Source organism: Neovison vison, chromosome 6 (genome assembly GCF_020171115.1).
Source record: "Neovison vison isolate M4711 chromosome 6, ASM_NN_V1, whole genome shotgun sequence".
Lineage (NCBI taxonomy): Eukaryota > Metazoa > Chordata > Mammalia > Carnivora > Mustelidae > Neogale > Neogale vison.
Window position 1 is genome coordinate 26298850 of NC_058096.1, and position 21302 is coordinate 26320151.

A 21302-nucleotide genomic window follows, 5' to 3' on the forward strand; every position below is an offset into this window, starting at 1 on the left:
AAAAAAATTCAAAATTCAGGGTATTATCAATTTTCTAAAGTTCTCTCAGAAGTAAAGGCTAATTCTATATGTAGAGTTTTACCCAAATGTCCATTGAAATTATCATTATTTACATAGAAGTCTTTAATCTGAAATCACCTTGGCACCCTCAAAATATCTAAACTATGAACTTCTGCTGTGGAATTATATACTTGCAAGTTGTGGCCTCAAAGTACTGATAAACCAAAGAAAAAGGTCACCTATCAGAACAAGTCAGAATGATGAATCATTCTCACTAATGAAAGATCAAATAACCATTACCCTCTCACCAAACTGGAAATATATGATCTTGAGCTTGAGAAGGGGGGAAAAATGGATCCTGGAGTATACAAAATCCTGGAGTATAAAAAAATCAGATGCCTTATCCTCCAATTGCTCAGTCCTAAAACTAAAAAGTCAGACAAACCCGTGCAATTCAGAAGCCAGAGAAGGCTTGCTCCACATTTCACATCTGGGATCTATAGGAGGGTGTAGCCGAATAGGTAGAACACAGATTCACCATTGTGTGTCCTTGGGATTGCCTCTCCCATGATCATAGAGGTATCAGTAACCTGAATCTTGGAGTGGTGTCTCATTTCGGCCCCTTGTCTAATGGTGTTTGTGACAATAGCCTCAAAAGCAGCATTATAGGTGCTGGAAATAGCTGGCCTAGAGAAGATCCCATGGGTAAGAATAGCATAAACTTTGGCGGCTACCGAGAGTCGCTTGTCAGCAGCATGACAGATGGTGCTACATGTGTCAGCCATGTCCTCCACAAGGGCAGCTATGCGGTCCTTCATGTGGCCCACCAGAACCATCTGGTCCACTTCATTTGTCTTCTAACTCTCTTTGTGAATCAAGGCAAATTCCACATTCACCCACATTCACTGCAATTGATGTGACCCTTTTAGCTCCCCTGACAATAATACAGTATCTCTTCTCCGCAATGTTCTCCTGAAGCCACTGTAGGACTGCAGGCTCCGTGGGCAGATTATCCACTGGAATCTCAAAGAATCCCTGGATCTGAGAGGCATGCAGGTCCATGGTGATAATGTGATCTGCCCCAGCAAAGCATAGTGGCCACGAATTTCACAGAAATCGGTGGGTGACTCTTACCCTTTTTAACTTGTCAAGAGTATGGAAAACGGGATCACAGCAGTCATCCTGGATGATGATGCAGTCTTGCAGGCGTTGATCAGGACTAGGAGTCCCATCATGTCGATCTCTCCACAGCCATTCTGGGTGTTCTAGACATCTTTGCCCTTCCTGCTTTTACTGATCTCACCATTGGTCTCCTGGTTGCTGAACTTCTTGGTGACGACTTAGCCCAGCTCCAGGCCCAGACAGTCGGCCACGTGCTGAGACAGCTGTTGGTGCAAGCTGCCTGCTGAAGAGCACGATATCAGGCATGGCAGAGGGGGCGGGGCCCCAAAGGCTGCCATGTGAGCGGGAAACCCTGTCTGGGTTTGATGTCACGGTGCTTCTGGCATTAGAGAATCATTTGTGAATTATTTAGTTAACTTTAATTTTTTGGAAGCAGTTTTGCAGAATTGGCATTATTTATTTCTTGAATTTTGAGAGAAATGGTGTGTCAAGCTATTTGTATCTGGATTTTTTGTGTGTGGGGAAAAGTTAACTACAGTTAAATATTTTTCATAGATAAAATTTTTATTTCTTGTGTAGGTGTTAGTAGTTGTATCTTTCAAGGAATTTGCCCATTTCATCTAAGTTGTTGAGTTTATTGTCTTAAATATGTTCACAATGTTCCCTTCATATCTTTTAATATTCATAGAATCTCTAGTTCTGGTACTGTCCTCATTACTGAGTTTGGTAATTAGTGTCACCTCTCTTTTATTTTATTTCTTTCCTAATAGTCTGACTACAACATATGTCAATTTTATTGATGTTATTAAAGAACAACTTTTTGGTTTTATTGTTTTTTAAAATTTTCTGATTTCTAGATAATTTATGCTTTGATATTTTATTTCTTCTTTCTACTTTGAAAGCTGATGTCATTGACTTGAGTTGATTCTTATTTTCCAGTGTACATATTAAGTGCTTTAAATTTCTACCTAAGTAGTTTTTTCAGTGGCATTGATTTTGATATGTTACCTTGATCTACAGCTTAAAAAAATTAATGTCATTCCAAAGTGTTACAAACTGGATGACTTTAAACAATAGAAATTTCATTCTCTCTCAGTTCTGGAGGCCAGAAGCCCTGAATCAAGGTGTCAGCAGGGCCGTGCTTCCTCTGGGACTCTTGGTGTGATCTTCCGTGACCCTTCCTGGCTTTTCATTGTAGCAGTCATCCTTGGTGTAACTTGGCTTGAGTGCATTTTACTGATCTCTATGTCTGTCATCATCTGATGTTCTTACTGTGTGTGTCTCATCCCTTCTTGTAAGAGTACCAGTCATGTTAGATTAGATTAGGGCCACTTTATCCAGTATTACCACATCTTGAATTAACTAATTATACCTGTAATGACTTTCTTTTCAAATAAGTTCATGCACATTCTGAGATTCTCAGGATTTAGAACTTGAACATAATTTTGGAGGGGGGAGTACAATGTAACCCATAATAATTGTGTTTGTATTTTTATTCTGTTCAAAATACATTCTAGTTTTCTTTCTACCCTTTTTTTTAGAGCCATGGATTATTTAGAAGTGTTTAAGTTTTTAAATATAAAAGAGTTTTTCAATGTAAACTTTTTATTTTTGTATGTTGATGATAAATTATTGTTGCTTTTATATGTCTGAGAAAATATTTTGACTTCATTTTTTAAAGATTTTTTTCTTTAGGCAAAAAATTCTACAGTTTAAAAAATTAATTATTTGAAAGGAGAAAGAGACACAAGCAAGGGTGGGGAGAGGCAGAGGGAGAAGCGGACTCCCTGCTGATCAGGGGACTCAATCTCAGGACCCTGGGATCATGACCTGAGCTGATGCAGATGCTTAACAGATTGAGCCACACAGGAGCCTCTATGGTTTTTTTTTCCTTTGACATATTTTTTTCCCGTCTTAGTACTTTAGACATATTTGCCCCATTGTGTTGCTTCTTGCATTGCATCCACCTAGAAATCTGCTGTCATTTTCAGATCTTTTTGTCTGAATATTACATGGTTAATTTTAGGGGGCTGCTTCTAAGTCTTTGTCTTTATCACTGATTTTAAACAATTTTATTATGATATACCTTGGTGTGGTTTCTTTGTTTCTTTTTCTTTTTCTTTCTTTCTTTCTTTTTCTTCTTCTTTTTTTTTTTTAAAGATTTTTATTTGTTTATTTTGAGAGAGAGAGACAGAGTGAGAGAGAGCATGAGAGGGGAGGTCAGAGGGAGAAGCAGACTCCCCATGCAGCTGGGAGCCAGATGTGGGACTCCATCCCAGGACTCTGGGACCATGACTTGAGCTGAAGGCAGTTGCTTAACCAACTGAGCCACCCAGGCACCCTCTTTTTCTTTCTTTCTTTCTTTTTTAAAAAGATTTTATTTATTTATCTGAGAAAGAGCGTGTGTACAAGTGTGGTGGGGGGAGGGGCAACAGGAGAGGGAGAAACAGATTCCCTGCTCAGCCCGGGGCCCTACTTGGGCTTCATCTCAGGATCCTGAGACGCTGACCTGAGCTGAAGGCAGACCACTTAACCTACTAAGCCACCAGGACATCCCTCTTTGTTTCCTGTTCACTGAGTTCTTTGGACTGGAGATTTATAGTTCTCATCACATTTGGAACATTTTAGAGGTTATGTCTTCAAATAATTTTGCTTTCCCACCTGGTTCTTTTCTCCATACAAGACTCTAAGTACATATATTTTGGGTTGCTTCAAGTTGTTTCACAGTTCACAGTGATGCCATATATATATATATATATATATTTTTTTTTTTTTTTTTTTTTTTTTTTTTTTTTTTTGGAGGGAGGGAGGTTATTTTGTTTTTCTATCTATGTTTTATTTTGGATAGTTTCTGTTATTTTCTCTTTAAGTTCACTACTCTTTTTCTCCTTCAGTGTCTAATTACCATTAATCTGATTCAGAGATCTTTCACCTTGAACAATGTAGTTTTTATTTTTGAAGTTTGATTTGGGCTAAAAAAAAAATCTTCCATGTCTTAACTTTTGGATACTTGGAATATATCTATAGTAACATTTCTAATGTACTTGTCTGCTAATTCTAACACCTGTAGCAGCTCTGGTTTAATTTATATTGATTGATTTGTTTTACCATTTTGAGTCATATTTTCCTATTTTTTGAATGTGTGATATATATTTTTCCAGTTTTATAAAGATATTATTAACTTATGCTATAATAGTTAAGATATCCAATATAATTTGATATAGGTATATGCTGTAAAGTGATTACTATAATCAAACTAATTAACATATCCATCACCTCACACAGTTACTTCCCTTTTTTAGATAAGAAATCTTAACAAATTTCAAATTCACATTATCACATAACTATAGTTTCCTCTCTGTACATTGGATTTCCAGAACTTATTTGTCTTGTAACTAAGAGTTCATACACTTTGACCAACATCTCTCCATCTCCCCCACATCCCTAACCCTTGAACTACCATTTTACTCTCTGCTTCTATGAGTTTGATTATTTTTGATTTCACATATAAGTGAGATCATGCACTATTTGTCTTTCTCTCTCTGGCTTATTTTACTTAGCATAATATCCTTAAGTTTCATCCATTTGTCACAAATGTCAGGATTTTCTTCTATTTTTAAGGCAGAATATTACACTGTGTAAACACATCACATTTTCTTTAGCCAGTCATCCATTAATGGCTACATAGATTGCTTCCATAGGTCTACTGTGAGTAATGCTGTAAGGAACACAGTGTAGATATCTTGAGATAATGATTTTATTTCCTTTGATTACACTCAAAGAAATAGGAGTGATGGGTCATATAGTAGTTCATTTTTTTATTTTTCTGAGGAAACATTCATACTGTTTTCCATAAAGGCTATACCAATTTTTATAACCATCAGTAGTGTATAAGAGTTCCCTTTCACCACATCCTTACCAACACTTGTTATCTTTTATTATTTTGATAAAAGTCATACTACTGGGTATGAGGGGATATCTCATTATGGTTTTGATTTGCATTTTCCTGATATTAAGTCTTCTTATCACACATATACACACACAAATAAATAAGTAGGGTGGGGAGAAACTTTTGGAGGTGATATGTTTATGAGATTAACTAAGGTGATGTCTTCAAGGTTATTTATGCTTGTTTTCAAAATCATGAAGTAGTATTCACTAAATATGTGCAGCTTTTTGTATGTCAATCATTGCTCAATAAAGTGTTTTTAAAAAATATTAAAAATATTTACTGTAGTTTTAGTAGGGCTTCAGGAAATATTGTAATTAGATACATGTGCTCTATCTACCATATTGAAACAGAGTCAGTGTTAGTCACTATTAACTATTAGCATTCTTCTAAATATTCTCAGGATAAAGCGGTATCTTCAAATGTACACTTGTAAAACTTAAAATTCAAAGTTAGCTCTTTGTTCCTTTCTCAATTGGAAATAAAGAAAAGTTGGGGTGCCTGGGTGGCTCAGTCTGTTAAACATCTGCCTTTGGCTTAGGTTATTATCCTGAGGTCCTGGGATCAAGTCCTGCAACAGGCTCTCTGCTCAGTGGGGAGCCTGCTTTTCCCTCTCCTCTTACTCCTCCCACCCTGCTCATGCTCTATGTCAAATAAATAAATACAGTACTTTAAAAAAAGAAAACAAAGAAAAGTCATCATCATTGAAAATAGGTTTCTCACTTTCTGGAGAAATCTAATTCTCACATTCTTATGGAACGAAGACACATTCAAAGAGGATTGATTATTTGGGGGATTTCTTGTGCATTATCATTTTGAAGATAGTTTGGGTTATGGATTTCTTCTATAAGTTATTTGGGAACTCAAAAAATAAAAGAAGAATGTTGAAAATAAATAATGTAGTTCTTTAAACATTAATCTGTAATACCTGGACTTACTCCTTTGTAGGCTCAAATCCCTGCTCAATCAGCTTAGCCCTATTTCATTCCAGGGTAGATACACTAAATACTATGAAGTTGATCTCTGCCAATGACCTTTCCAGTGTGAGTTTTCAATACTCCCTTCTTTTGTACATCAGTTTCCATGGAATTTTTCTCTTAAAAGCAAGGCTTATCTGTTTGTGCTAACCTGGATAAAATGTTCTCATCATTATTTTGTAGGGTTGTTTACATTTTCCAGTACCAGTTTACAAAGTTTTGACATTCTTTTTAGAGAAATTGCTTAATAAAGGAAACCAGTGTTGTATTACAAACTCTACATTTTATTAAATATCTCCTTTCTTCTGATTCAGCTGCAATCAAACAAAATAAGATTGCTCTTAAGAGTTGGAGAGATTAGAATGGTGGGAATTTGTAACTCTTGAAATTTCTATCAGTTGGGTGCCTGGGTGGCTCAGTCATTAAACATCTGCCTTTGGCTCAGGTCATGATCCCAGGGTCCTGGAATCTAGCCCTACATAAGGCTCCCTGCTTGATGGGGAGCCTGCTTCTCTCTCCCCCACTCCCCCTGCTTGTGTTCTCTCTCTCTCTCTGTAAAAAAAATAATTAAAATCTTAAAAAAAAATCTGTACCAATTGTAGTTGAGTTTTAATTGATCTTATAGGAAGGTGCTCAAACTTTTCCTTTGATGCAGAGTTTCATTTGGAAAGTTAAGACATGCACCAGTGAGCCAAGATGAATTTGCCACATTGTTGTCTGGCAACAGTTTGGCTATTTTTGCTGAAATAATGTTGTTGTTGTTTTATTTTTAACCTATATGGATAGTTTTACTATGTGTTTCCAAGTACCAAAAAGATAGGCACTTTCAAAGTCCATGATAATATATGCTCACTGTACAGGTAATTTTTTCCCTTCTAATTTTTACCTTAATTTAGCAGACTAAAACCTCATTTGTTAAGTCATTATTGAGAGAAATAACTTCTCCATTCTTTGTAAGCCTGCTGTAGGGAAAAAGACTTTTTATTTCTTCCTTTAATTAAAATATACAACTGACTTTTCAAAACAAATAAGAATCTAATATAATTTTCTAATCAAAAGGAGGAGCTGCAAGGGAGATTTTATATACAGTTTCTAATACTATACTCAAAAATAAAAAGCAAATACTACCTTCTTTGGGCACTTATTCCATGAAGCTTTGTGACTGTAAAAGAGTAAATAATCAGAACAAATTAAAAAACAAATGTGGGGTGGAGTTGTTTTTTGAAGCACAGCCATGAGTTTCCTGGCTCAACTGGTGGGAGATGTCAAACAATAAACTGAAATAAATGAACACAAAACCCAAATCAGAACCATAACTTACGCAAGGATGTGTTTTAAGTTTGGGAGAAATCGCTGTTGCTTTGGCTGATGAGGCCCCATTCTGTTTTGCTTCTTAAATGAGAGCTAGTATATTGACATGCACTTCGATGTACATACAGAGTTTTTTTCGAAGTGACTCTTCCTAATATTGGAAATTCTTGGCTACTTTCCAGTCTAAGGAGAGGTTAGCCAAAGACTAAGGCTTTATTAAGACCACCCGAAATATCAGATTCCACCCCTCCTCTGAATCTGTGCCATGTAATACGAATGAGAAATCTTAAAGGGGTGGAGGGTGAAGTGGAGGGCAGATAGAGAGGAAGGGAAAAGGGAGGCAAAAGAATATGCAGTTTTTTTTTTTTTTAAAGATTTTATTTATTTATTTGACAGAGATCACAAGTAGGCAGAGAGGCAGACAGAGAGAGAGAGAGAGAGGAGGAAGCAGGCTTCCCGCTGAGCGGAGAGCCCGATGCGGGACTCGATCCCAGGACCCTGAGATCATGACCCGAGCCGAAGGCAGCGGCCTAACCCACTGAGCCACCCAGGCGCCCCGAAAATGCAGTTTTTAGGAATTTAATTTTATTTGATTGAAAATGCAGTTTTTAATCAAATAAAATTAAATTCCTTCTTTCTTCTTTCTAAATAGGTGAAGACACAAAGCCATTAAATCAATTCCTTATTAGGACCGATATTTTTTGTTGTTGTTGTGTGTAGCCAGAAGAACACATTGTGATTTTCTGTAATGCTCAGATGTTGCCAACTGCAATGAGTCTTTTTGGTATTGCTCATATTTTGTTTTAAGGCATATACAATATTTTTAGAATGTCCTAGAAGATTAGTTCTATTAGCTCTAAATTTATGCTACAATAGTTTGCATGGCAGGCAACTATAGAAATTCATTGCATGGCATCTTGAAGTTTTATGGAAAATCCTTATTTTAATGAATCTTTTTGTTTAGAGATTTTTTGGGGCAAGATACTGGATCCAATGGAGATCCAGCTGAAGCAAATTGCTTTTAAAAGATTCCCACAAATGTTTGTTAGAATCAGGCAAGTGGTTATATACTTATCAGCAAAACACTAACTGTCCTTCCCAAAGTTGTATCAGTTCCTTTCCCGAATGTCTCTTCAAAAAAATTTTTTTAAAGTTAAATGTGAGCAGCACACTGAACAGAAAATGGTAAGTAGTTTCATGTGCTGTGCAGGAACTCAATTATTTTTTTTAACTAGCCATGAAATGGATGTGAAATGGAGAATTGCATCAGAAAATGTTCCAGGAGATCAAGGCAGATACAATTTAGGAGAAAGAGATTAAAGGAAGCAGTTAGCAGGGCACCTGGGTGGCTCAGTCTGTTAAGAAGATACCTTTGGCTCAGGTCATGATCCCAGAGTCTTAGGATCAGGTCCTGCATTAGGCCCCCTGCTCAGTGGAGTCTGCTTTTCTCACTGCCTTTCTCCCTGGCTTGTGCTCTCTCTCTCTCAAATAAATAAAATCTTTTAAAAAGGAAGCAGTTAAGTAAGAGACAATGTGAAGACAGTATGATGAAGCATCAAAAAGAAAAGAACAGTGAAGGGAGGACAGGCATGAAGGGTGAGGATTTGGAGAGAGCTGGATAACTGTGCTCTGGGAGACTTGTGAGATCCACTGTTAGTTGAAGAGGGACAGGTAGAAGTTGCAAGACTAATGACAAGAAGAAAGATTGAACAAAATGATTGTGTGGCACATGGTTCTCTTATAACTCTCCATGTGTGCTCCTAGGCTTTTACCCTGCTACATGCAGTGCAGAGAACTGGCTTATTCACTCCTGTGACTGTTGCTCATTTCATATAAACATTCCCCTAGTGGTTTAAACATTTCTGGAAGCAATTAGATTTCTTAGAAGTAACTCTGTGCTTTCCAGTTAAGATGCTATGAAAAAATGTTGCCAGTCTTAAAAGTCAGACATTTTTTTATTACTGTGAGGATCCTTAAAATTCTCTTGAAGAAATTAGTGTCCATGGGCCCAGGATCTTAGAAACTTCTGCATATATACGTCTAAATATCTAGCTATCTAAATAAATAAATACAGAAGTTTTTAGATGCTTCTATTCTGTTATGAATATATACCTACAAAGACTGGCCTATAGTGCTGTTCATAAATTCATAATTCAACGTTCTGGACTTGGGAAGAAAATCAAGAAAAGTTTTATTCTTTTTTTTTCAAGCAAAGTTGGTTTGAGTCAGAAATACAAACAACAAACACTTCCAATCTCCATTTCTCAAAATGAAAAGAAAAAAAATCCACTGCTTCAAAGATCTATTACTTTAAATTGTACATCTTACAACTACACAGTAAGTTCAAAATTTTAATCCTCAGTTCATTGACAATGCAAATTATTTGCCAGAATTTGGAAGTCAAACAGGGTGAGAGGGGAGAGCCTTTACATATTCCAGGTTTAATATCTAAGCACCAGATGGAAACAATTCTACAATGAAAGAAAGAAATCTGTTAGGATATTTTGGAGATCTGTTCAGTTCAGCAGCACGTCACTGGTTGTGGAGGCCAATTTCTCAGAGGACTTATTTGAATTGCAGATACTGAAGTAGTGCACTAATTTAACCCAGAAAATGCTGAAATTTGGATTTATTTAAATTTTAATAGTTCTTAGGTCAGAAAAGTACCCATTTTTCTTTCAATAATGACTCTTGTATACGTGAGACAAAGAATTTTGAGGCAGATAAGCGGGAAGAGAAGGAATGGTTTTTATTGACACTGTAATACAGTTGGAATAATAAAAATTTTCCTGTTAGTATTTACAACTATGACCATTTTAAGGGAATTATAAAATCATCTATATTTATTTTATACTACAAAAATCTCTATCCAGAACAGTTTATGGGATTTATTATTGAAGGACTTGAAACAGTTAACAACAATTAAAAGTAGCCTATGGATCTTTCAAAGGGTGATTTTTAAATGAATCTGAGCAGAAACAAAGGGCAAAAAAAAATCTGCTTGGTAAATAATGGATGGCTGAGCTTTGACAGTGAAAGACTGGGGAACTAGTGGGATATTAAGCAATAAATCTCTGAGGGGGCCTCTTTCATATTCATACCTGTGTTTTCTGGCAAAATAAGTGTCAAAATTTGCAGCCATATGACAGCAAAATTATGCATTACATGGTGAATTATAGATTTTGGATGAAATCCAACTCAAATACTTTCATAAGAACTTGACATGATAAACAAAACACATTGCTTTTCCAAACTGCAGCTTGTTTAAAATAAAAAAAAAAAACCAAAATATTACTGTTATAATAGATGATCAGAATGTCAATGCTCTTTACCTCCATTCCTAGATTTTGTTTTACGAAAAATCCTGAGAGGACTGTATTTATATACAACGTTCTAAGACCTTAAATGATTAAATTAATGAAAAGCAGGCAGTGAGTGAAAAACTTGTTCATATACTTTGGGTGGGGAGAATAGGGAGAGTCTGAGGGGAGCAAAGGGAATAGAATATTCACTCTGATTTGGTCCTACTCTCTGTGCTATATATTTGGACTTTTTTGAACATAGAGATGGAAATAAGGCAAGGGGAAATGGAAAGGAGTTTAAAAACAGCAAAGAGGGGGCACCTGGGTGGCTCAGTGGGCTAAAGCCTCTGCCTTCAGCTTGGGTCATGATCCCAGGGTTCTGGGATCGAGCCCAGCATCGGGCTCTCTGCTCAGCGAGGAGCCTGCTTCCCCCTCTCTCTGTCTCTGCCTGCCTCTCTGCCCATTTGTGATCTGTCTGTCAAATAAATAAAAAATCTTTAAAAAAATATAAACAAACAAACAAACACACAGCAAAGAGGAACTGAAGAGAAATGTATGAGGGAATAATGGTGAAGAAACTCTTATTCTCTTGATTCATCTACAACATTGAGTTCTTGGTTTCCAGGTAAGGGACATTACTCAGTGTTCATCTTCCAGTGAATCATGTCTTTGAGACAGTTAACCTACCTTCATAGAATCACATTTAGAGAATGGTCTGAGACTAATGGAAAACATACTTTGTGGTGCTGGGATTATATTGGAGCAATTTAGAGGGTCAAGAGGAGTGATTAAAACTTTCTCATCTGGACTGTACTTATGGTTTGCATACTTTGTGTTTTTAAAAAGGGACAAATTTCTTAATCAATTTGCAGTTTCTCTGAAGACATGGAAACTAAAACTGCAAGAGGACAACTGGTCCACAAATCAAGAAACATGCATTCAGGTCCCACATCTGCAGTGAACTGTGTGAGCTAATCATATCTGTTTTCTTCTTAGCACTGCACTTTTCTAGCCCGTAAAATAGGGAGGTTGGTGTGGATAATTTCTAAAGTCTCTTCAGACTCTGAAAATCGTTGTTTCTATGTTTGCTTTATCCTAAGAACTGAAACATCTGTGCTGTCTGAGTATACAGAATATTAATAAATATGTAATAAATATCTGGCAGAGGCCTGCGAATATTTGAATGCCCTTCCCCTCTTAACAGCTTTTCATATATCTGTTCTCCATTCTGTAGAATTGTAGAAATCTGTGCCTTACAGATTTTACATTTGGAAATCATTAATTGGACAACTCGGTTTATACTCCTTGACCTGTTGATTGACTTGATTATTGAACAATCAGTTTTTCTGGAATCATGGGGATATTTTTATAAGGAACTGTGTAAGTGTTTGATGGGTAGGGAGTTTTGTTTACAAAGGTTGATAACATGTAGAGTGTTGAAAACTACGGTATGGGTGATTAAGGTAGGGTTAGTGGAGTTAGATCAATAGTGGCCAGTCTTACATATTGGAGGGAATTTTTTTCCCAGGGAAAAAATTCTTTTCTTTTACACCAAGAAATACTCATCAAGTGTTTTTTGAGGCATGATCCTCGTACTGTGAGTTCAGAGTTAGCCCTTAATTCTGATTTTATGTTAAGGTCACTGGGATCTGTTCTTCCTAGTACCCACTTTGTTCTGAATCAGTAGGGTATAAACTTACACAGCCTCTATGCACTAAACATTCTTTGCATAGAATTGAGGAATTTTAGGGGTGGAGTACATCTTATTGGTGATCTTTTCCAATTTACTACTTAGAGATGACTACAGCATAGTAAAGTGGTTATTAGAGAGGGCTTAGAATAAAAATATTTCCCAGCTTTTTTGCCTTTTGGCTGATGACTTTGGGCATTTTCCCCCCAGATTTTATTTATTAAAAACTTTGAAAATAATACTTTGTTAAGGCAGAATTCACATGTAAAACCCATGCTTTAAAGTGTATATTCACAGAGCTGGGCAAGCATCCTTACCATTTAATTTCATCATAGCAAAGGGAAAGCCCATGCCTACCGGCAGTTCTCTCCATTTTCCCTTACCCTGTAGACTTTCTTTCATGTAGCATCAAGTTTTCAAGGTCATCGATGTTGTAGCATGTGTCAGTATTTCACTCCTTTTTCTTACTGAATAAGATTCCATTATGTGAACATGGCCCATTTTATCCATTCATCAGCTGATGGGCATTTTGGACTGTTTCAGCTTCCTGGTTATCCTGAGTAGCTACTGTAACATTCCTGTGCCTTCCTGTAATGCTGTTATGACATTCCTGTGCAAGTATTTGTGTGAACATGTTTTCAGTTGAGTTGGTGATGTGTTTAGGAGTGTAATTGCTGGAACAAATGATAATTTTGTATTTAGTTTTGAGGAATTTCTTAACCATTTTCCAAAGTGACTGTGTAGTTTTAAATTTCTACCAGTGTCGTATGAGGGTTCTAACTATTCCACAGCCTCACTAACACTTACTTGTTTTTTTTTTTTCCCCCTAAAGATTTTAGTTATTTATTTGACAGAGAGACACAGCGAAAGAGGGAACACAAGCAGAGGGAGTGGGAGAGGGAGAAGCAGGCTTCCTGCTGAGCAGTGAGCCCAAGATGCAGGGCTCAATCCCAGGTCCCTGGGATCCTGACCTGAGCCAAAGGCAGACACTTAGCGACTGAGCTACCCAGGTGCCCCACACTTACTTGTTGTTGTCTGTCTTTTTTATTATAGCCATCCTACTGTGTGTGTGAACTAATAACTTTGTTGTGGTTTTGATTTGCATTTCTCTAATGAGTAATGATGTTATATACCTTTTCCTATACTTATTTAGCTATTTGTATAAATTCAGAAATATCTTCAAAATATTTTATTTTTAAATTGGGTTAATTATATTTTTGTTATTGACTTATAAGGATTTTTTAAAATATTCTGAGTACAAGTCCCTATGACGTGCATGATTTGCAATTATTTCTCTCATTCAGTGTTTTTTTTTCCCTTGGACTTTGAAGCACAAAACATTTTCATTTTGATTAAGTATAATTTATCTATTTTTTTGTTGCTTGTGCTTTTGATGTCACATCTAGAAAATCATGTCTAACCTAAGGTCACTAAGTTTTACTTCTACGTTTATTTCTAAGAGTCTTATTGTTTTAGATTTTACATTTAATTCTGTGATCCATTTGGAGTTAATGTTTATATATATATGAGATAGGGTCCAACTGCATCATTATGCATGTAGATATCAGTTGGCTCAGAATTCTTTTTAGAAAGACTATTTTTGGGGCACCTGGGTGCCTTAATCCATTGAGCATTCCACTCTTGATTTTGGCTTGGGTGGTGATCTCTGGGTCATGGGATCTAGCCCTGTGTCTGGCTCTGTCCTCACAGAATCTCCTTGTCCCTCTCCTCCATTCCTTCCCCTGATCATGCTCTCTCTGTGTCTCTGAAATAAATAAATAAATAAAATCTTTTTTAAAAAGACACTTTTTTTTTTTGTCAATTGAAATGCTTTGACACCCTTGTGAAAGTCAACTGACTATAAATGGAAAGCATAAGTTTGGATTTACAATTCCATTCAATTGATCTGTATGTCTGTTCTAATGCTATACCACACTGATTAATTACTGGAACTTTGTAGTCAACTTTGTATTTATTTATTTATTTATTTTAAAATTTCTTTTCAGTGTACCAGAATTCATTGTTTATGCACCACACCCAGTGCCCATGAAATACATGCCCTCCATAGTACCTACCATCAGGCTCACCCAACTTCTCACCCCTGCCCCTTCAAAACCCTCAGATTGGTTTTCAGAGTCCATAGTCTCTCATGGTTCACCTCCTCTTCCAATTTCCCTCAATTCCTTTCTCCTCTCCATCTCCCCATGTCCTCTATGTTATTTCTTATGCTCCACAAATAAGTGAAACCATATGATAATTGACTCTCTCTGCTTGACTTATTTCACTCAGCATAATCTCTTCCAGTCCCATCCATGTTGCTACAAAAGTTGGGTATTCATCCTTTCTGATGGAGGCATAATACTCCATAGTGTATATGGACCACATCTTCTTTATCCATTCATCCTTTGAAGGGCATCTTGGTTCTTTCCACAGTTTGGCAACCATGGCCATCGCTGCTATGAACATTGGGGTACATTGGCCCTTTCTTTTCACTACATCTGTATCTTTGGGGTAAATACCCAGTAGTGCAATTGCAGGGTCATAGGGTAGCTCTGTTTTTAACTTCTTAAGGAATCTCCACACTGTTTTCCAAAGTGGCTGCACCAACTTGCATTCCCACCAACGGTGTGAGAAGGTTCCCCTTTATCCACATCCTCTCCAACACATGTTGTTTCCTGTGTTGTTAGTTTTGGCCATTCTAACTGGTATAAGGTGGTATCTCAATGTGGTTTTGATTTGAATCTCCCTGATGGCTAGTGATGATGAACATATGGTCAATTAATCTTTAACAAAGCAGGAAAAAATATACAGTGGAAAAAAGACAGTCTCTTCAATAAATGGTGCTGGGAAATTGGACAGCTATATGTAGAAGAATGAAACTCGACCATTCTCTTACACCATACACAAAGATCAACTCGAAATGAATAAAAGACCTCACCGTGAGACAGGAATCCATCAGAATCATAGAAGAGAACATAGGCAGTAACCTTTTTGATATCCGCCACAGCAACTTCTTTCAAGATATGTCTCCAAAGGCAAAGGAAACAAAAGCGAAAATGAACTTTTGGGACTTCATCAAGATCAAAAGCTTCTGCTCAGCAAAGGAAACAGTCAACAAAACAAAGAGGCAACCCACGGAATGGAGAAAATATTTGCAAATTACAGTACAGACAAAAGGCTGATATCCAGGATCTATAAAGAACTTCTCAAACTCAACACACACAAAACAGACAATCATGTCAAAAAATGGGCAGAAGACATAAACAGACACTTCTCCAATAAAGACATACAAATGGCTATCAGACACATGAAAAAATGTTCATCAACTTTTGTTTTTGTTTTTTGTTTTGTAGTAAACTTGAAATTATAAGTGTGAGTCTTCCAGCTTTATCTTTCCTTTTAGAGATTGCTTTGGCTATTCTGAGTCCCTTGAAGCCATTAAAATATGAATTTTAAAATCATCTTGCCAATTTTTGCAAAAAGGGCAGCTGACATTGCAGTAAGGATTGTACTGAATCTAGATTAATTTGGGAAGTATTACTATATTAATAATAAGTCTTTCAATCTATGAATAACATATGTTGTCTTTCCATTTATTTTTTCTTTAATTTTTTCAATAATGTTTTGTATACCACATCTTCTTTATCCATTCATCTGTTGATGGACATCTAGGTTCTTTCCATAGGTTGGCTATTGTGGACATTGCTGCTATAAACATTCGGGTGCACGTGCCCCTTTGGATCACTACGTTTGTATCTTTAGGGTAAATACCCAGTAGTGCAATTGCTGGGTCATAGGGCAGTTCTATTTTCAACATTTTGAGGAACCTCCATGCTGTTTTCCAGAGTGGTTGCACCAGCTTGCATTCCCACCAACAGTGTAGGATGGTTCCCCTTTCTCCGCATCCTTGCCAGCATCTGTCACTTCCTGACTTGTTGATTTTAGCCATTCTGACTGGTGTGAGGTGATAGAGGTGATATCTCATTGTGGTTTTGATTTGTATTTCCCTGATGCCAAGTGATATGGAGCACTTTTTCATGTGTCTGTTGGCCATCTGGATGTCTTCTTTGCAGAAATGTCTGTTCATGTCCTCTGCCCATTTCTTGATTGGATTATTTGTTCTTTGGGTGTTGAGTTTGTTAAGTTCTTTATAGATTTTGGACACTAGTCCTTTATCTGATATGTCGTTTGCAAATATCGTCTCCCATTCTGTCAGTTGTCTTTTGATTTTGTTAACTGCTTCCTTTGCTGTGCAAAAGCTTTTGATCTTGATGAAATCCCAATAGTTCATTTTTGCCTTTGCTTCCCTTGCCTTTGGCGATGTTTTGTAGTTTTCAGTGTGTAAGTCTTATACATTCTTGTTAAATCTATTCCTAAGTATTTTATTTTTTGTTGCTGTTGTAATAGAGTTGTTTTCTTAACTTTTTTCAGATTGTGCATTGCTACTGTATAGGAATATAACTGATTTTGTATATTGAACTTGTATCCTATAACCTTGCTATACTATTTTTTTTGTGTGTGGATTTTTTTAGGGTTTTCTAAATATAAGATTGTTATCTGTGAATGGAGATCATTTAATTTCTTTCATTTTAATCTGAATGCCTTTTATTTCTTTTTCTTGCCTAATTACTGTAGCTAGAATCTCCACCACAGTATAGAATTGTGAATGGACATATTTATCTTGTTCCTGTTCTTAAAAGGAAAACATTTAGTCTTTCATGATTAAGTTTGATATAAACTGTTAACATTTTGTAGAGGGCCTTTATCCAGTTAAGGAACCTCCCTTCTGTTTCAAGTTTGTTATGTTTTTATCATGAAAGGTATTGAATTATGTAATTTTTCTTCATCTATCGAGTCGATTGCATGCTTTTGTTCTTTATTGTGTTCATGTGATATATCACATTGATTGATTTTTTCATTTGTGGAAACAACTTTTTGCTTCTGTGATAAATACTATTTAATTATGGTATATAATCTTTTTCTTCTTTTTTAAAAAATGTTACTTGATTTGGTTTGCTGCTATTTTATTGAAGATTTTCCATTTATATTCATAAAGGTCATTGGTCTGTAGTTTTGTCACACTTTCTTTTATTTTGGTATCATGGTAATGTGGTCAAATAGAATGTATTGGGAAGTGTTTCACCACCTATTATTTGGAAGAGTTTGTGAAGGATTGATATTAATTCTCCTTTAAACAGTTTAACATGTAAAGCCAGCTGAGTGTGGACTTTTCTGTGTGGGACTATGTAAGTCTTTTTTGCTTGTTATAGATCTGTCATGGTTTTCTATTTCTTCTGGAGTCAGTTTTCATACTTTGTATCATCCCAGGAATTTGTTCATTTCCTTTAGGTTATCAGGTTTGTAAGTATACTACTTTTTGTAGCATTCCCTTTTAATCCTCTTTTAAAAAATTTCTATAAATTTGGAAATGATGTCCCTTTTATTACATATCTCAGTAATTTTAATTTCAATTTTATTTGGTCAGTTTAGCTAAAGGCTTGATTTTTCAAGTAAATTTGGTTTTACTGATTCTTTTCTATTGCTTTTTTTCTATTTTCTATTTCATTTATTTCTGCTCTGTCATTTCTTATTTTGTTCCTTCCACTTGCTTTGGTTTTAGTTTGCTCTCTCTCTCTCTCTTTTTTTTGGGGGAGGGGTGTTCATTTATTTATTCAGCAGACAAAGATCACAAGTAGGCAGAGAGAGGAGGAAGCAGGCTCCCTGCAGAGCAGAGAACCTGATGCTGGGCTAGATCCCATGACCCTGGATCATGACCCAAGCCGAAAGCAGAAGCTTTAACCCACTGAGCCACCCAGGCACCCCTAGTGTGCATTTCTTTTTCTAGCTTCTTAAGGTGGAAGCCTGTTACTATTTATTTGAAAAAAATTTTTTTTAAAAATATAGGCATTTATATCTCTAACATTCCCTTTAGGCACTTTGTTAGTGGCATCTGGAAATATTAATAATGTTTTATTTATTTTTTCATTTACTTCAAAGTATTTTCTAATTTGCCTTGTGATTTCATTTTTATCCCATTGTTATTTTTAGGAGAGTGTTTAGTTCTATTTATTTGCAAGTTTCCTAAATTTCCTCCTGTTACTGATTTCTAATTTTATCTATCATAGTTGAGAAGCATACTTTGTATGATTTAAATTCTTTTAAATTTATTGAGACTTGATTATGATCTAACATATGTTCTGTTGTGGAGAATGTTCCATGTATACTTGCGTGGAATGCATATTCTATTGTTTAGTGGTATTTTATAGATTACTCAGATCTAATTCTTTTGTAGTGTTGCTCAGATTTCTATTTTCTTGTTGATATTCTGCCCAATTGTTCTATTCATTATTGAAAAGTGGGGTATTGGAGATGGTTTTGTTGAAGTGTCCATTTCTCCCTTTGATACTGTCATTTTTTTTGCTTCATGCATTTTGGAGCTCATTTGTTAAGGGAATGGAAGTTTATAATTGTATGTTGTCCTAATGAGTTGCTTTCTTTATCATTATAATATGTCTTTCCTGGTCTTTAGTTTCATTTTTTCTCTTAAGCATTTTGTCTCTTATTAATATGGTCATTTCAGCTCTCTTGTTTACTCTTTGCATGCTATATATTTTTTGATTCTTTCTTTTGATTTATTTGTGTCTTTGAATTTAAAATATGGCTCTTGTAGAAATATATAGTTGAATCATTTTTCTTTTTATTTTGCCAATATGTGTCTTTTGAATGGAGTGTGTATTGCATTTGTATTTAATGTCACTAATGGTAAAGTTGAATTTATGTCCACCTTGTTGGTATTTGTTTTCTTTATATCTTATGTTTTATTTTATTCCTCTATTACTACATTCCTTTTAAAAAATAGACATTACTTAGTATATCATTTTGATTTCCTTTTTATTTATTTCATTATATTTTTGAGTTATCTTGTTATTAGTTGCCTCAGATATTATACTTAACAACTTCAAAAATTCTAGTCTGGATGAATACAAATTTGATTTCAGTATTATACAGAAATGTTGCACCATTGTAGTTCCTTCCATTCCTTCACTCCTTCTTTGTGTTAATATTGTCAAAAACATTATAAAAATATTTTTTAAACTTGATTTCCTTACCTGGAAAAATAGATGTAACAGTAATTTTGATCTTAGGTGTTATTGTTAGTACTAAGTGCCACCTCAGATGATGCTAACTAGTACAGTTCCTGGTCCATACTCAACAAAAATGTTATCTAAATTTGGTGAGGTATGTACCACTGGTTAAAATTCTCTAAGTGAAGCGCCACTGGTTGTACACTTTTTAAAATATTCTCAGTCAATGTGTTTCCACACCCAAGAGAGAGTTTTTTTCCCCAGTGCCTTGTTTTCAGATTCTTATTCAGATACTTGTATTTTCTCCATGTTAATTCTTGACTAATCTCCTGGAATAATATAGAAGTTTTTCTGTCCCTGCTACCTGGCAATGCTTTGTTTGTCTTCTATAAACTGAAAGTATTCAGTTCATCAACTCTTCGACAATGGACATAGTCCTTAGACTGCTCCCTTTCCTGATTATTTTCTTCTATAGTAAAAATTGTCAGTTTCACCTATATATATGAAGCTTAAAACTAATTCTATCATTAAATGATTTAAACAGGTAGAAGCCTCAGAAGGTTTTTATGAGGTTTCCTGCTCCCAATCCCACTGACAACTGTAAGAATAGATACAATATATGCTTTCATGATAGAGCACATATCATTCTGTAACCCTTGAAACTCCATGTACTTGTTCTTTCTCTGTCTTCATTTTATGCTTCCAGTTTAAAAAAAAAAAAAAAGACCCAAAGACCTCAGAGATTATTGAAAATGTGTTCTGAGAACCTTGAGAGAAACTCATATACTAGACATCCATTCACTGAGGCATAAAATTTATTAGTCATTCCCCTCACAGATAAAACTCATATTTATCCTATTTGAAAGTTATGACTTCTCTCTCATAATTTTTTTATACACACAATATATGTCTATAATTTTCTTTTTAGCCTTGGAAACCTACACCAAGAAGTACCTAATACTCTCCCCTTTACAAATGGAAAAGGTATTTATATTAAGTTATATATTAGAAGTAAAAATTCATAGAACTTTACCTAGAAGTGGAATTTCACATCCTACCCTCCACTTATACTTTCTCTACCACATTCTACATGGTTTATGGGAACCCTGGAATCCTGTAGATTCAACCAATATTGGTGTATTTCCCCACTTGGTCTCCCCACTCTCAGTGACTCCAGTGGTATCATGGCCTTATGAAAATCAAAGTAGATGGTTCTAATAATTGCACACACTCAGAAAAATAGTGAAGAAAGTCTGTATTTTATTTTTACTAGATAGTGAATATTTTCACCAGATTCTAAAATCATTGAGACTAGGGACCATCTTTGAGGCTCCAGAGGTTGGACAAATGTCTGGCCTAAAAAAGGTATTTAAAAAATTATTGTTGACAAAACCAAGAATGAAAGACTGTGGGTAAAAAACCTAAAATCAAGGACACAAAAACAAAATCTATTGCAACAGAATTGACTGAGAATAAGGGAAGGCATATAAGAGACAATGTTTATAAGATTAGAAGATTGCAAGACAAGCTTTTAATGATCCTTGCTTAATTAAATAGAAGCAGTATGGAATGAAGAATACAGTCTTTTTTGTTAAAAAATTTTGGTCTTGCCATTTTCTAGTCATTTGAACATGGACATAGAAACACACTCAGTAAGGAGGAACAATTATTCTGAATAAGAAGGAATAATGACAATATTCTAGACATACTGGTAGTCCTTAATTTTTAAAATTCTACATAAGAGTTACACCTTTATTTCTTAAGTGGAGTTCACTGAAGTTCTGTGTCATAATATATCACTTTTTTTTTTTAAATAATGACAAACGCTGGCATTTCTTTTTTTTTTTTTTTTAAAAGATTTTATTT

At 35.4% G+C, this 21302-nt stretch overlaps 1 pseudogene; it reads right to left on the reverse strand.

The window, feature by feature from the left end:
• Positions 1–497: 497 nt before the first annotated feature.
• Positions 498–1428, reverse strand: LOC122910357 (annotated as a pseudogene).
• Between the last annotated feature and the right edge of the window lie 19874 nt (positions 1429–21302).